Source organism: Zosterops lateralis, assembly GCF_965231275.1.
Source record: "Zosterops lateralis genome assembly, chromosome: 2".
Taxonomy (NCBI): Eukaryota; Metazoa; Chordata; class Aves; order Passeriformes; family Zosteropidae; genus Zosterops; species Zosterops lateralis.
Genome location: NC_139763.1, coordinates 19759811 through 19775934, shown reverse-complemented (window position 1 = coordinate 19775934; position 16124 = coordinate 19759811). Strand labels below are relative to the sequence as shown.

The window sequence follows — 16124 nt, the reverse complement described above, 5'->3', positions numbered from 1 at the left end:
GTGGAAAAACCTGACAACAGTGTACATAGCATTCCTGCTTGGGGAAAAACATGCAGAAAGTCGGATTTCTTCTCTCTTCAGTTCAAAACATTCGTTGCTTGTGAAGGCAAAACAGAATCTTGGCTTCACAGGCATTCGAGCTGATGCCAGGCTGTAATGATCTGTGCTTGCTGTATGTACAGCACTAAGAGAAGGCAATGTTATTCAAATGAGCCTGTGGTTTACTAGATGAATTTAATTATTTCTGGTTTGTTTTTACCCCTAGGGGCTAGTTTTTGATGGAATAAATTCAATATTAGTACTTAGATGACTTGCAGTATACAAGCAACACTGTTGAGAGCATACCAAAAGCAGTGTTCAATTATAGCTCAGTGAAGTCAGTAAGGACAATGAGGTTACATCTGTTATTCACAACCTTCAGTGGAGAAAACTAGGTTGCACATAAACTGAATATATAGGGGATAAAAGAACATGCTGAGATCAAGCATGGATACAATTTTGACTGGAGACCTATATTCTCAGATTAGTTTCTCCCCACAATAATTAATAATATTTTCTCACAATAATAGAGAAAGTTGACATACTTGGCAAAGTCTGTAATTCCAAGCTTCTCACATCTAAGGTGCTCAACAGCCAGCCATTTTAGGGGGAATGATTTTTGGATGAAACCACTGCAAAAGGAGACTTCTTTCCTACATCCCACATTACAAGTCCTCAAAAATGCTAACTGCTTTTGAAAAATCATCTATATCGGCAGAAAACATAGGGATGTACTTTGGGGTTTAACAGAGTGATTAGCAGTGATTCAGATAAGTCCTTGTAAAGACATGAATCTCCAGTTAAAAAGAGCTAAACACTGTAATGCTTGGGGGAAGGTAAAACCAGTATTTATATAGATGAGGTCTGCAAGTGAGCTCTACTTAGGCTAAAGAGCATTGAGGTCACCATTCACGTAGGTTTACAGTTATATATCTTTACTGGCACACGCCGCTGCTAGTAATTAAAAAAGATTGCGTTTCAGCTGCTGCTCTGCCTGAATAGCTTCCCAGGCAAATGCAGGAATGAGTGGGAGCAGGAGGTGCGCAGCAGTGGGCTTTTAGTGCTGGTGGGAGATGGCAAAGCAACTGTGTGCATGCTCGTGTGGCTACCAAAAATAGTAGACAATCCAACTGAGCTTATATGAAAATTCTCTACTGAAGGGTTAGAGCATTAGGGAGGACAAATGTGCTAAGAAAGGTCTCCTTCTTCCTCCACAGAAGGTGCTGCCACATGCATACAGGTGCACCTGCATACAGGTGCATGACAGAAAATGCTGACACTGTCTTTTGGTTGCTGTGGGATGTGAAAGAGATGAAGGAGATAAAGTGAGAAATGCATTTCTTATTCTACATTGCGTTTTGTTATCATGAAGCATCCTCACATTTGGAGCACCATTTGTGACTGAGGCAGTGACCAAAAGGCCATGTGGAAGAAGCACTGACCGGTTAAAACAGTATGTGTCCTCTGCACCACCACCAGTGCCTTGATGAAGGAGTGCTTGCTACTCTCTCAGTCACCTTGTAGATGGCTCTGGGAGTGGTCAGCGAACCCGTAACTCCTACTTAGGACCACCTCCCTCATGAAAATTGGGTGGCAACTCCAACACTGCCTTTACACTAAAAAAGCATACAAGTAAAAATGACATTAAAATTAAGGACTTGAGAAATTAGCTACTCCATTAAAAACCATACATAGAGAAGCTAAATACTTGTCTAAGATATGTTTGGCTAACAATGATTTCAATCTGACTTCGAATTACATTTTGGTTTGTAGATTGACCTGTCAAACTGATTGCCAAAATATCCTACACAGCCCTCCAACACAGTAAATATCTCCATTAACAAATCTGTTACTGAAATTTGCCTTCCTTGGAGTGGAGACTGACTTGAAAGTGAAGTTTCTCTTTCCCCTTACTTTTTTGGTTGCAAGTGGATTTGCCAAGGAACTTTTCAAAAAACCCTTACATGAAATTTAATTAATGCAATTGTTTTACTCATTACAGCCTTTCCCTTTTTTTGTCTTTGTCAAATACAGTTTTCCTTTAGCTCCTTAATGCTGCCTGTGGAATCTGCTGTCCCACAGGAAGGACATAATTTGTGTGGATAATTTAGTTGCTACAAGCTCCATCTTATTTACAAAATAGAAATATGCCTTTTCCCGGAAGACAGGAAGATAGTGCTGAGTTGCATCTCTATAAACATACACGAGTTTTGAAAATAATTTTTGATGCTATATAACTTCCACAGGAGTCATTATACCAACATGAATGATGCATGGCCCAACAGATATCCCTGACAGAACTTAGGTACAGTAATAAATATATAAATAAGCATGGAGTATTGGTATGTCTGGATCAGGTGATCTTTAGTTATGGCTTGTTGAAATTCCAAAGTATAATTTCTATGTGTGCCACCCTTATCCTGATTGCCATTTGTGTGAAGTGGTTATAGTTTGTCTGGGTTGTTCATTAGCCATTTTCAAAAGAGGAATGTTGCTTGTTACTGCTGATGTAATGTGACCATTCTAGGGCTCCAGCAATGAGCAAGGTGTGAGCCTATGTGGCACAGATCTGGATACCTGTTTTGGGTCCTCCAGCAGCTCAGTGACTGGGAACAGCCAGTTCCACTGAAAAGACAGACTGTGACTGGTCCCAGCTTTATTTTGAACAGACCTGACTTGTCAGTCATTGAAAAACCATCTGTGAGCTGCTTAACCTTGATCATAATTTGTTTCTCCCAGTTTCTGAGGAACTCTGTGCCAAAATGTGTTGGGGTGGATATAAATCTTCTGGTGGGACATGACTTCTTGGGTCACAGTCCCAGCTTGCTTACGGTAGGGTGTCAGTTTCTGTTTACTCAAGGCAGTAAGGAATGTGTCTAAGTTAATTATTACCTGGGACTTCTGTAGATCCAAGTTTCTATACCAGAAAAATATTGTTAAACACTTCTGGCAGTACTGAGACTTCTTTCTTTCTCTCTTATGTATCCTGGATTGATTCCACCATGCATATTCACAGTGAGTTGTATCTAATTCTGCACATGGGATTATGTCATAGGATTTTATCTGGCAGGTGTAAGGTCAGAAAAACGCAATTTAAATTTTTCTCCTGATTTTATATTTCCCAGTAACTAAGGAACATGTACAGTAATAGCGCTTGTTGCAGCTCTGTAACACACCTAAAAATCAGTTTGCTTGTTTTACCAATCTGTTTACTGGTTTTAAGATGATAAATAATAGCATATGAAGAATTTTCCTAAGGATGTCAAATGCTTTATATAGCTTTGTTGATATAACATGAGTGCAGAAAAATTACTTGATTTAATGCAAACATCAATACATACAAGTCAAACATAAGCTGAATGATAAACAAACACATTGCAATTCCAAACAAATCATAGATACAAGATTAGCACCACCACTTCTCTCCTTCAGCTCTGCCCACTCTTCAGTGAGCCTGGGACATGCTCAAAACTCCAGCACTGTCAGTCTGCCCCCAGTAACTCATCCCTGTCTTTTCCATCCTCAGTTCCTTTCTCTAATGGCCAGCACTGGAGATGAGCTTGAAAAGAGAGGAGGAGCCCAGTTTGCAAGTGAGAAACACTATAAAAAATTCTGATAAGGGTTGTAATTATGATAAACAATGGGAAGAGGAGTCTCACTGAATACATTCAACATAATGGTCTACCTGAATTATGCCCAAAGACAGTGTGTGGATCTTAATGTGTTGGAGTTTGGGAGGATGAGGGAGTGTTGGGCCTTTAAGAAAAGAGCTGAAGCATTGCCAGAGCATGTTTTTCACATGATTGCTGGCAATAGCCTATACTTTCTGACATGTAAAAGGTTTTCTTTGGAAGGCCAGATTCAGTCACACCAGCAAATATAATTTTATGTAATACTGCATCAGGGGAGCAGGTTTGGATACTCCAGCTTGGTAGACCAGTGTAACACCAAAGTCCTGTCTATATCTTGCTTTCATGCCTCTGTAATATAGAGCCTCAAGGGAGGCTCTAAGACACAGACCTTGAAGGCAAGTTCAGAGCTTCTCCTCTAGCTCCTCTTCTTCTTTGTTGTACACAAAGTACTGCCAGTCTACAGTATAACACACCAAACAACTCAGATAGACAAATGGAATTAAACAGACACTTCTAGGCATTATTCATCTCAACTGTAAAGCAGTCAGCTGAATTAGGTCAGATGAATCACATCCTAGAAGCCTCTGTGGCAGCAAGCAGTGGGTGACCAGCAGAGACAGCCAACTGCACTACAGGCCTCTGGTGTCAGACGATGCGAGTCCTGTTTATGAGGATTGCTGCCAAGACAAAATGAAGCTAGAGCATGTCTAGATTAGCTGTTTTGTTGAAACCCCCCTCCCCCTTTCATGCCCTTTAATAGTGTTCATATTTTTCTTTATTTTCCCAAACTGAATTTGACTAGCATGCTATTTAATAATTGCCCAATGGTATTAACCACCATACTTGACCTACTGATTACTTAGAGACTTTTCTGTATTGAAATGCCATCAGACCTGAGGCACTGACATGATATGCAAAGTTTTAATTTTTTAATAATTCCTGTGCAGCAGTAGTTAATCTCCTGTCTAACAGCACAGTCAAATTGGCAACTTATCAGCACTGTTCTGTGTATTCATTTACTTAGCAAAGCCTTTGACTTTACAAATTATTATTGACACCTTATCTGTAGAAACCATGTTGCAGCCAGTGGACTGAAACTGATGTAGAGTAAAAATAAGTGCTGGCCTCACTGTAACCTAGAGCAGCCATGGAAATCAGGATGAGTCTTCACCTTGCCTCAGTTTAGTGGCTATCCCTTCCCTTATGATGTGATTCATTGGACTCAAATGTATCTCTAAAGCTGAGATGTTGGAGAAATGTTGGACATAACAGTGAGGGAAGAATTAATTTTGTTTTGAGCTTTAGGAGCACTGTTATTGTGGGTTTAGTTGATTTTTGTCCTTTATTTTTTTTTAGTAGCATGACATCTTTTCTAAGGTTATAGTCATGTTCATCTCAACAAAGTCAATCGTATTAAAAACAAATCCTGTACTGGAATTACCAGTTACATAACTTATGAAACCTTTTATTAAGGCCCAGTTGTTGTAGCTTCTAGTATATATATATTATCATTGCTCTACTGGTTTCAATGTGTGCGCATCAAATCATGTCAGATGAGCATCTGGCCCCAAATGTTCAGTACGTGATTCTCAAGATGCTATTAAGAGTGTAGTGAGGGAAAGGATCATGTTAAAGGCTACTTTATTTTGTTTGTTTCATCACTGGTTTGTTTATAAGAGATGCTCTGAGAAAAGCAAATAAAATATGCTACTTTTCCTCTAGTTCTTTCAGTGCCTCTCTTGCTGGAATTTCAGAACAGGGAAGTCCAGAAAGGGGAAACTACTGGTGCTGAAGGTTGGCTTCTAGGACCTATCTCATTTTGTATCACATTATCACTAAAATGATTTCATGAATTTCTTCTGAGTAATGAGTTTGACCTCAGTGTCTACACGAATAACTTCTGCCATGTCTTTCAGTGTGGGGAGATAGAAAGATTTTTCTACAAAATAATAGAGAATCTGAAAAATGAGTCATTAAAGACCCAGATAAATCACATGCAACTGGGAGAAAACACAAGAGTGAAAGCAAGTGATCAGATTATCTACTCAAGTGCACGTGAGGAAGCCATATGGGGTAAACTACCTACATCATCCCTCAAACTATTCCACAAATATTGCCTGAATAATCTTTTAGATATGTAAATCTTTACTCCTCTTTTGGAGATGTGGAAACTAATGCGAGTAGCTGTGAAGCCTGCTGAATTAGTGAGATTTCTCAAAAAACACTTGCAAGGCTTAAAATGAAAACTTGCATTTTTAAAAAGTGGCTTCTGATTACAGAAGTCAAATTAGTGGCATCTTGTATCTAGATGAGTTTAAAGAAAATGATCATCTGTGGCTAACCCTTCAGGATGACACTTACTTCGAAAATACTGCCCCACATGTCTCAGGCTAAATACTGAATATCAGTAGCTCTGTTTGAGCAAATGTCTCTACAAGTTGTCTGTTAACGATTTGCCCACTGCCAGAAATAAAATTAATTTCAGAGCTAGGATCCAAATTCAGAAATGATACTTAACCCCATAATTATACCACACTGCACTTGGAGTTTTTCAGTACCCTGGAATGTTTTAACTTCTAGATCATATATTCAAGCCACCCTTCAGAAAACAGCAATTACACTTGTTACTGGCCTGCTTAGGTGGAATCAAAGCTTACCTTATGAAAGAATCCTGTCTGTTCTTTCCAAAAGTGGAGATGTTTACCTCATCTTGTGATATCAAAAGAAGGGCCCAACCACAAATTTCCTAATAGACTAGAGTGTCCAGCTGTCATGTAATAGACCCTGCAGACACCAGCATTTCAACCAGGCTGGTGACAGAATGTGCTCAGCCTCTCTCCTGGAAATGAAGATTCCAGACTTTCCATTGGCACTTTTTTAATGGAAAGATACATAATGTTTCTCCACTGTGTAAACATATGAGTGGCACAGTACAGTAAAAACCCACCAGGTTGTCAGCTTTGGTTTTACAGTGAGGCTCTGGAGCCTTGGTGTGGATTTCTCAAGTGTGTCTCAATCCACTGCAGCCATGGCACAGGAGTGATTCTGTCTTCTCTAGTCTTGCTCTTCTTGGGGCCTGCAATGAAAGGTCCTCAGCCTTGGTCATTAGCCTTTAACTGAAATGCTATTTTTTAAACTGTGGTCCCTTCCAATCTTGCAGTGATTCTGGAATCATCACTGCAGCAATGCCAGCAGTGTTTGTGATCTAGCTGCCCGTACTTCTATTCTGGAGTTTTTCACCTCACTAGGAGAGGTTGCATTTCTTTGTAATTTTGTCAGCCAAGGTGAGAGCTGAGAGAGAGCAGGTGGGTCTGGCTTGTTAGAAATGGGGATGCCATTTAACTGATTGCTTTCAGCACATCCATTTCCATGGTGGCTGCCTTTGATGGTAAAGACTCACACATCTGGTATGCAGCTTAATGACAGGAACCACCACTTTTCCCTCTTTGCATCTCTTCATCTACTTGGACACAGCAGTTCCCATCACCTACTGTAGTCTGAGGGTAAGAGCTGGTGCACTTTCCCACAGCTTCCCATGTGCCTTTCACCCTAACCTCATTGCACAATCTGTCCTTTCTCCTTCCTTGAAAGAAGTTGTGTCCATTGCTGTACTCCTGAAGTGAGGGCATTGGGTGTCTGAAGAGCGGAAGGAGTGCCCACTTGGAAGTGCTCAGCTGTCATCAGACTTTCTCAGCTGAAGGATTTCTTCATGCAGGATCACTGAGGAATGGGTTGTTATTCCTTCAGCAACTGACTCAGCACCATTGTATTTAAATTGCAGTGTAGATGGGTAAGGAAATACTGTTTCTTTACATGAAGCAATTGTGTTTTTCACAGATGTTTGTAAGATGATAAGTTCTGGAGGTATAAGATCTGTTTAAAAACATACTATAAAAAAACTAGAGGCATCTTCCTTTGAATATCAGAGGTCTTCAGCTGGGCTGAGTAAAACTTAGACATACACTCATCGATTTTAGTGGACTGGTTTGTACTGTTCGTCCTGTGATATTTAACTGAGTCTTGCTGTCACTTCTTTTTTTTTTTTTTTTTTTTTTTTTGCATAAGCAGAAGAAAGCTTTATTTCATTGCAACCCCCAAAGTTATATTCTATTCTAAGAATCCCAGCCAAGGCAAAGAAAACAAAGTACAACTATGCCTATCCCTCCTTATACCAGCAGAGACTGACAGATCATTAACATTAGGCTGGAATCACACATGATCCAGTCTGCATGAACATACTTTTCCATATTTGTTAAGGTTAATCTCAAGGCTTTTTTCAAGGTGAAGCCATGCAACAGTTTTAAAAATTGTCATTAAATCATTATGGCCTGGACCATGGGACTGCAATTTTCCCATTGATCCTCCTGTGTCAGCAGCATCGACATGGATTGGTTTGTGGGAGCGTCACTGCCACAGAACCCCCACTGCCTCTGGTAGCTCTCAGCCAGCAGCTGTGTCTGTGGGTCCAGAGCCAACCTGACAGAGGAGAGGGACTGGAGGGAGGGGGTGCTGTGTGCAGGGTTGTGGGTGTGTGTGTGAAGGGTGCAGCAAAAGAGGCACAGATTCGCCCTCCCAGACTGCCTGTCCCGGGACTTTGCCACCTGCTTCCATCAACTTTAAACACAATGGACGTTTATGATAATCCGTTGGGAATCTTCACCGTGATTCAGTGAGTAAGCTTATACATATGTTCTTCCCATTTTAAGCTAATGGGAACATAAATATTTAAATATATGCATACTTTGCAAGGGCAGTATGGTTTTGAATACTCACACCTCTGTGTCCTTAATGATAAGGCATGTTTTGAAGTGACTTAGTTAAACACTGAAAATAGTTTGACCTTTGAATTAAACTAATCTAAGTAGCATTCTAACAAGCAGTAACACAGGCATTCTAGATAATTTATTGAAAATGCCATAGAACTGCAATGAACTTCAGAAAGTGAAGAAAGGAATCAGGCATTTTCTTTCTGTAGAGAATGCTGACTCTCTCAGAAGTTTTAAGAATGTTTTAGTAAGCATGTATTTATGTCACAAATGGATTTGAAAGATCCTGAAAGTAATGAAGCAAATTCCCATTAAACTGCATGGTATGCTTGTCTTTGAATAATGAACTCATACTGTAGATAAATTATTCAAGATTTCACTGTATTGTATATATATTGGGTCAGCATAGGATATGATGTTTGTTTAAAGAGTGCCTCTCCGCATTTATTTGCTAAAAGAGGTTGTCCAATACTTAGGAGAGCTGGGCGCTGGTATGCCTGGGTTCTGCTCCCAGTTCCACCAAAGACATTTCTTCAGCTCCTACTCAGGTTGGAGAGGTTTTTTTGTTTGGTTGGTTTTGGTTTTCTTGTTTTTGTTGTTTGTTTTCTCTTTTTGAATCTTTGGTGTTTTTTCATCTTTTTGGATGTAAAACAAGAACTTAATGAATAACAGTGTGTCAGGAGAGTTAAGTTTTGCATAATCCAAATCTTCAAGAATTGTAAAGCTTTGGACTCATCTGGTCCCTTTCTACTTGAATAGAATTGTCTCTTCCCATTGAACTGGACTGCAGCTGAAACAATTTTCTTCCAACCTTTCAGTAATGTAGGTCTTTTGTGAATTATTTAACTTGTTTTGTCTCTATTTAGTTTTCCACAAATGCGACAAAATAAAATAAGCCCAAAGACATCTGTAAATTTTCATTAACCATATGATTGTCAGATTTGCGCATCTATTCCTTCTGCATTGTTTGTTTTTCATTAGTCTTTTAAAGTTTTATATCTGTGCTAGAAATTTTTTCAATAGGGACCTTGTCTTTGCAGGTCACCAGTGAAAAAGCTAGTATATTCTGGAGCATATTAAAATAAATTCCAGAATTCTGAATACTCTCTTTATCAACAAGACTCTGTCCTTCCTCCCCTCCATGAACTCCAAGGCAGATGGGCCACTCCCGTGGGGCCAGTTTGCCCTCTTGTTCTGGATCCAGCAGCTGAATGCAGGAACTGGGCAGACTTCAAAAAGAAAGAACAGAGACACAAAAAAAAGATAGCAAATAAAGAATCACATTCATAAATATTTCCCTTTCCCCACCTTGCCTCCTACAAAGACAAGAAAACAAACACCAAGCCTGGAACAGGCAATGCAGATGGAATACAAACTGACACAGTCTCAGGAGCAGCAGAGGAATGGCTGCATCAGCTCCATCCACAGGGGGCGTGTTTGGGGCAATGCTGCTGCTCCTGGTCTTCCAGAGCCTCTGGATACTTTGCTTTTGAGGACTGCTGGGTTGCTGTGTAAAGCAAGGCAGCCACTGCCAGTTTAATGGGGCATAGCAACTGAACCTCTGCAGGAAGATTTGCTGAATAGATTGATGGAAAGATAGGGTCATCTTTCCATATCCTCCTTCACATTTCAGGGGAGCTTCAGGAAGAGTGTTTGCAAATTCAGATTTTCAGTAAGAGTTAAGGGCATCTTAACCCCAAAGACTGTACAATGGGAGCTGTTTTTAAAGTTCATATGCTCTGGAGTTATGCTCAGCAGGCTTAGAACTGATGATTAATTTTTTTTCAAGTGGGATTCTTAGAACACATTACATCAGAACAAAAGATGCTTGGAATGAGTGGGTAGAGCTTGTGCAGGCTCTACTATAGAGCCATGAGAAAGAGGCAGAACTCTCTATTATGCACATTCCCCTTAAAACATGAAGAAAGCTGGCAAGTCCTGAACAAGCATAGGGAATTTGAAAGCTTAAAAAGAAAGGAAATATTCAGACAGTCTCAGTTCTTTGATTATCTGGATGAGGAGTGCCAGGGATACAGAGTGAATTAAATAAGGATTCTTTTATAGTCATCAAGCTGCTGTATTATCTACTGCAGAATTCAGTCTGACATAGGCTGGACTTTTTTCCAGAGAACTGAGCTATCCCCCAAAGTCAGTAATACAGCTCCCTATGTGCTTGTTGTGTGCCCACAAAGCTTGATCAGGTGTACGCTCCTTGATATATATGGCTGAGTCTTCATCTCTGTGAAAGCCATTTATCTCTATAAACAACTGTGCTTCATTGCATTCAGAATGGAGAGAAGCAAGAAAAATCAAACCACACCAAACAAAAAAAACAACAACAAAAAACCAACAAAGAAACCCCAAACTCCAAAAGAAAGCAATGTATCTCATTATCTTACTCGCAACAGTTGAGCAGTGAGGGTTGTGCCTGTATATTGCGGTGTTCCGATTCTGTTTCTGACGCACTCTTCTCTGAATGCCCATCAAGCTCACTATGAAATGAACTTGCAGGAGTTTAACCAGAAGAATCTGCTTACTGGAATACAGTGTTTGTGGTTTCTGTAATTTGGCAGCAATAAACATCTCCCCTATGCAGCTGCACAGTGCTGTCCCCAGAGCACCACTCCTGAGTCACAAAGCATCATAAAACCAGGCGTCCCACCATGGACACGCCTGGAAGATGACAATGTCTGGCAGTGATGGCCTGGGAAAATAAATACACTATTGGAGCCAATTCACATCAAAAACTTGACAGAATAGCCTAACAATGTAAAGGATTCCAAAACCAGTGATTTGTACTGCTCATTGTTAAACTTTCAAATTACAAAAAAGACAAGTATTTCCCGATTTAAATGTCTTTGTGACAATAAAGTCCTAGCTTTTTCAGTAAAGAGGGAAAGATAATTTATTAGCTCTCTCAGTGGTTCACCAAATTTAACAGTTTTGTGTTTATTTAACAGTTTTGTGAGCAGCTAATGATGCTTATTAGCTCCACAGTCAGAATGTCTTCCTACACCAAGGATTTCCCTGGATAAAGACCCCTTCTAAGTGATCCCAAGATATGTTTGTATTAGCAGTTTAGTTCAGATCAGGAATGTACTCAGGAAGCAAATATTCTGTTCTGTTTACTGTACTTGCCTCAGTGTGAATGAAGTGGTCTTGGAGCACACAAACTGCATGTCCCTCTGCTGAACCAAGTAGATGGTGTCCAGCAAGGCACTTGCTACACACCAACCACTCAGCATCCTGTGTAGGGCCCAAATGAGAGGTAGTCTGAAGTAATATCCCTAAAATGTGTACAGGTTGGCCCTCAGCTGCTCTGTACCAATTTCTCTCTACAGATCCACTCCAATTACACTGTGCTACTTGCCAATGCACTGATGCCCTAGACTTCTAAAGAGGACAGTAAAAATCAGGCTGGCACTGAGCCAGATCAGCTATTAGCTTGCCGGCCTTTGCAGCAGTTTGCATTGAGATTATGGAGAGGTGCCGAGCAGAAAATCTATGACTGCAGTGTGGGTAGTGTTTAAAGCAGTTTTTAGCTTTAGGTTAGATGAGGGTTTTTGAAAGGGTGGTCTTAGTGACTATGTTTTTGCTTCTAGATAAGATGTGTTATTCTCTCTTGGTTTGGTTGTTTTTTTTTTTTTCCACACTATGCTCATCATCATTATGTGAAAGGTTGTGTCAGGATAGAGCAATTTCTAGCCAATGCCAAAAAAATATGGAGGTAAAACTCATTGTCACAAGCCATCTACTTTGAAACAAAGGCAAAGTAGAGTAAGTGTTACAAATACTCTGTCAGAGAGATCATCTGGGTGATATAACTGGATCTGTGACCTTCCTTAACTCATAGGGGATCTTTTCTGCTCAATAGGCCACTGAAATAGCTGACTTCTGGCTAGATTTAAATAAGTCACTTGTAAATAATTTTGTCATGTGTACTGGGAGGGAAAAAATCTGGCTACAATTGATTTTGTTCCTGTACTTTCACAGCATTTTGCCACAAGCTCTCAGTATTGACAGTCTTCTCAGACCTACAGTGAATTCACAGCGGCTGCCCTAAATATCTCATGCCTGCTATTTTCTCTTTTCCTACATGTTCATGTTGAATAAACATTGAAACTATTTCTGTCCTTGAAATATTTGCATACTGTGGTAAAGTCTCCAAAATGGCAAATGGATAAAATTGTTCTGTGATTAAGTCTGTAGGTGATACTTTACTGGGAAGGTACAGATAGGAATGGCAAGCAGCTCATTGGTAATCTGAGTTATGCAATGTTTTAATCTAATGTAAAGCTTGCATTCATTTTAAAGTGTGGGATACTGGGATTATGGAATCCTCTGTTTCAGTCAGTTATTCCAGTTTAGTTAAGAGTAGTGCAAGTGAAGCTAAGAGTAGTGTGATTATAGCCATCATCTCACACTAGACCCTTGTCCTGTTTTTGTGGAAGGATGGGTGCCCTCAGACATGGGGCACTGAGCTCTTGTTGGACAGGAAAACAGTGGTGGTCTTTGAGATGGTGACCCATAGCTGAAAGTAAATCATAATGACAAATGGTACTCTCTTGAAAAAGACCAGACAGCCTTGGCAGAAGGTCAACTGGCAATGTGTTCAGTGTTGGCTCTGCTTTGAGCAGAAGGTGGGAAGAGAGATTTCCAGAAGTCCCTTCCACTTTCCACTCTAAATGACTCTGTGGTGATGTTAACAGGACAGTGGAGAGGAAATATGCTAGAAGTAACTTATGAAAAATAAGTTAATGTGCCTTTCAGAAGTCCCAGACCTTAAACATAAGCAAAATACTAATGTTGATGAAATCAAGAGAGCTGCAGGCAATTACAGAACAAGCGTGAAAGATTGTATTAGGGAATCAGATACACGGTTAAATTGGCAATAACACATTTGTCTCCCTCCTCTTTGATGTCCTTCCTTCCACCTTAATACCCAAACTTGTCAGTGGCACAGTTTGTAGTGGCAGTTTCACTCTTGACAAAATTATTAAACTGAAAAGACATTTTTTGTTCTGTCCTGAGATTGGCCAGCTATTTGTTGGTCTTTCAAATTGGAAGACCCAACAGAAACACAGCTTCCAGTGGTCCTGATGATTTAAATATGCTTAGCTGGTGCAGCTGCAGAAGAGCATTCCCAGGTTGTTCAGTTTCTGTTTGCAATAAACTCTCAGTATCAAAATAGCTCAGGCTTGCAAGGGTCTGCATGTGGCAGAGCAGAGCTTAATGTGAGCTGAGACATCCCGGTCTTCAGCATGACAAACTAGAAGTCCCTCAGAACTCGGGGTAATTCTCCTCTGCAATCCACCATGAAAACATGTTCTTGTCCTCCTCAATTCAACAGCAGGTAGCATTTTTTAAAAAATAGTTGTCTGGCACCTGCCTGCATCATGAGTCACCTTTGTGGATGTGCCTCTTTGAGCACTGTTTTCACAAGTATTCATTGCTTGTGTTTCCACTGACAGTGAGTCTAGAACAGAGGGCTCTTACTTCCAGCTTTGCTAATCAAGCATTGGTGGTCATTTCAGAGAGTTCTTTAGTACATTTCTGTGATTTTATGGTGGGTTTTACTGCAGAGCTTCTGAGAAAGGAAAACACTCATTTGCATGTTGCAAAGCATAGGCAAGGAGCCAGATCTGTGCTATTACAATATCTGATCTCTGTAAGGCAAACATCCTTTTGAAAGGAGCTAATGTTTCTGTCTATTCAATTCTGATTCACAGTTCAGCATTTTCCTCATTCAAACACCCTAGGGAACTGTATTTTTCTCTTCTCCTTTTATCTTTATTCCTGGATTAAGTGAAGAAATTATTGGTTCATGTTACAGCCCTTTTTCCCCCTTGCAGTAAATCATCTGCAACATTTCTTGCTATTGGTCTGCTGCATGTCACATATACCCTGTTCATGTCACACTGAAATAGTTAATTATTTGCATGAAAAGCATTCAGGTTGTATCTTATGAGTTGCCCCATAGGAGGTACGTGTTGTTAACTAATGTATACATGCAAATATCTTAGGATGAGCTTTCCATCAAAAGCAAAAAATTGCTATAAAACCTTGAATAAAAAATGTTCTTGATTATTTTTCCCTTCTGTTTATGAAGAAAAATCACAATATTTAATACAGTCATTAGTAGAATCTCAGCACTAATTTGTATCTGCTGTTCACTTGCTGCCTATGCCTTGCAAACACTTTCCAAAAATCAAATTATAAGAGTCATGAGCCGTAATTTCTTCTATCTCAGGGGACATGAATGACTATTAAAAGAACCTTTAATTCTGTGAATACAAACGTTAAAATTATTTTTCTATAAATACCATGCAAAATGGAATTCATATTTATCACTTGTTTTCCTGCCAGGAAATCTAATGGCTGTTCATAGAGAGCAAGTATGGAGAAAAGAATTCATTTAAATATTCAAACATTTAAACATTTCCTATATATGCTTTATCTGTGAAAAAAAAATCCAAACAAAACAAGCCTAGACCAAACCCACAAAACTCTTACAGGAAGAACTTCGCATTTATCAACACAAAGACTAGTCATGTCTTTCTCAACAGTCAGTCTGCTGATGCTTTCTCTAACACAGCAGTTGCCCTCTACCTACACCTGCAGTGTCCGTATGGACCCCTTGCCTTTCCAGATGAACAGGCACAGGAGCTAATTATTCTTGAGATGATCCTCCACGTAAAGTCTGGGGAGAATTTCAGAGGCACAGCACAAGCCTCTCCCTGCTGCACCAACATTCCCAGCATGCTGAAATGCTGAATAAATAACTTCCCTCCAAAATCAATGCATGCTATATACTGCTTCTTCATTTAAATGACATCTTTTTTATACCAGGGCTTCAGGGTTAGAGTTCTGTAATGTGAAGGCAAGTTATCCCTGCATGGTTTTGGGCTTCAATTGCAGCCCAGACTATTCAGGAATCTTTTCCTTCCAAACACTTCTGCTTAGTCCCACTGTGGTTTTACTGACAAATTCTCTGCTCTGTGAGTGACAGCCCACAGCAGCATCAGGTATGAACTTAAGGCCTTTCCAGCCAGTCCTTCCTTCCCAGGGGAGGCCAAAGTCCCTGCTGGTGGCCCTTGCAGAGCTTTCCTGCTGCAAACCTCTCTGGAGCAGTACCTGCTGAGGGACCACCACGCTCTGCCTGGGGAGGATGGGGTTAAGGAGGCCCTGAGCTCTTGGTCTGGGGCTGCCCCAGCAAAGGCATCCCAGCCTGTGTGTGGATTTGTCTGTTCTTAACCCACTCTCAGCCACATCTTTTACCACTGCTGTAGAGGGCTGTACAACAGCTGTGCATCACAAACTCAGCTTCCCAGGGTAGGAGTTTCCAGATTAAAAGCTTCAACAGCTCTTTTATGGTGCTACAGCAAGAGCCTTTTGCAGGAGGTACAGCTGCTTCTAAATACCTATGGTTCCACAGATACAGGTTAGCACACACGTCAGAGATTCACAGCTTGCCTGGGGTTTTACTAAGATCCTGCCATCAGTCCCTGGGATCTGAAGTAGAGGGAACAGGCTGCATTTCATTACATGTTTGTATTTCAAATGAGACTTTGTTTTCTTTTACCTCAAGAGTACAGCATTAATGTTTTGTTAACGTTGATATATTGAGGCTGGAACAGCACAGCTCAATGGATGCTAATGAGCTTTAAACAAATGGAAAAGACATATG

General features: G+C 40.3%; 1 protein-coding gene across 1 annotated transcript in view; it reads left to right on the top strand.

The window, feature by feature from the left end:
- Nucleotides 1–3000: 3000 nt before the first annotated feature.
- FRMPD4 (FERM and PDZ domain containing 4) overlaps nt 3001–16124 on the top strand; it is a 345066-nt gene continuing 331942 nt past the window's right edge. The window contains exon 1 of the mRNA XM_083854925.1: nt 3001–3054. The gene's annotated coding sequence lies outside the window, so the exon portion shown is untranslated. The remainder of the gene's footprint in view (nt 3055–16124) is intronic.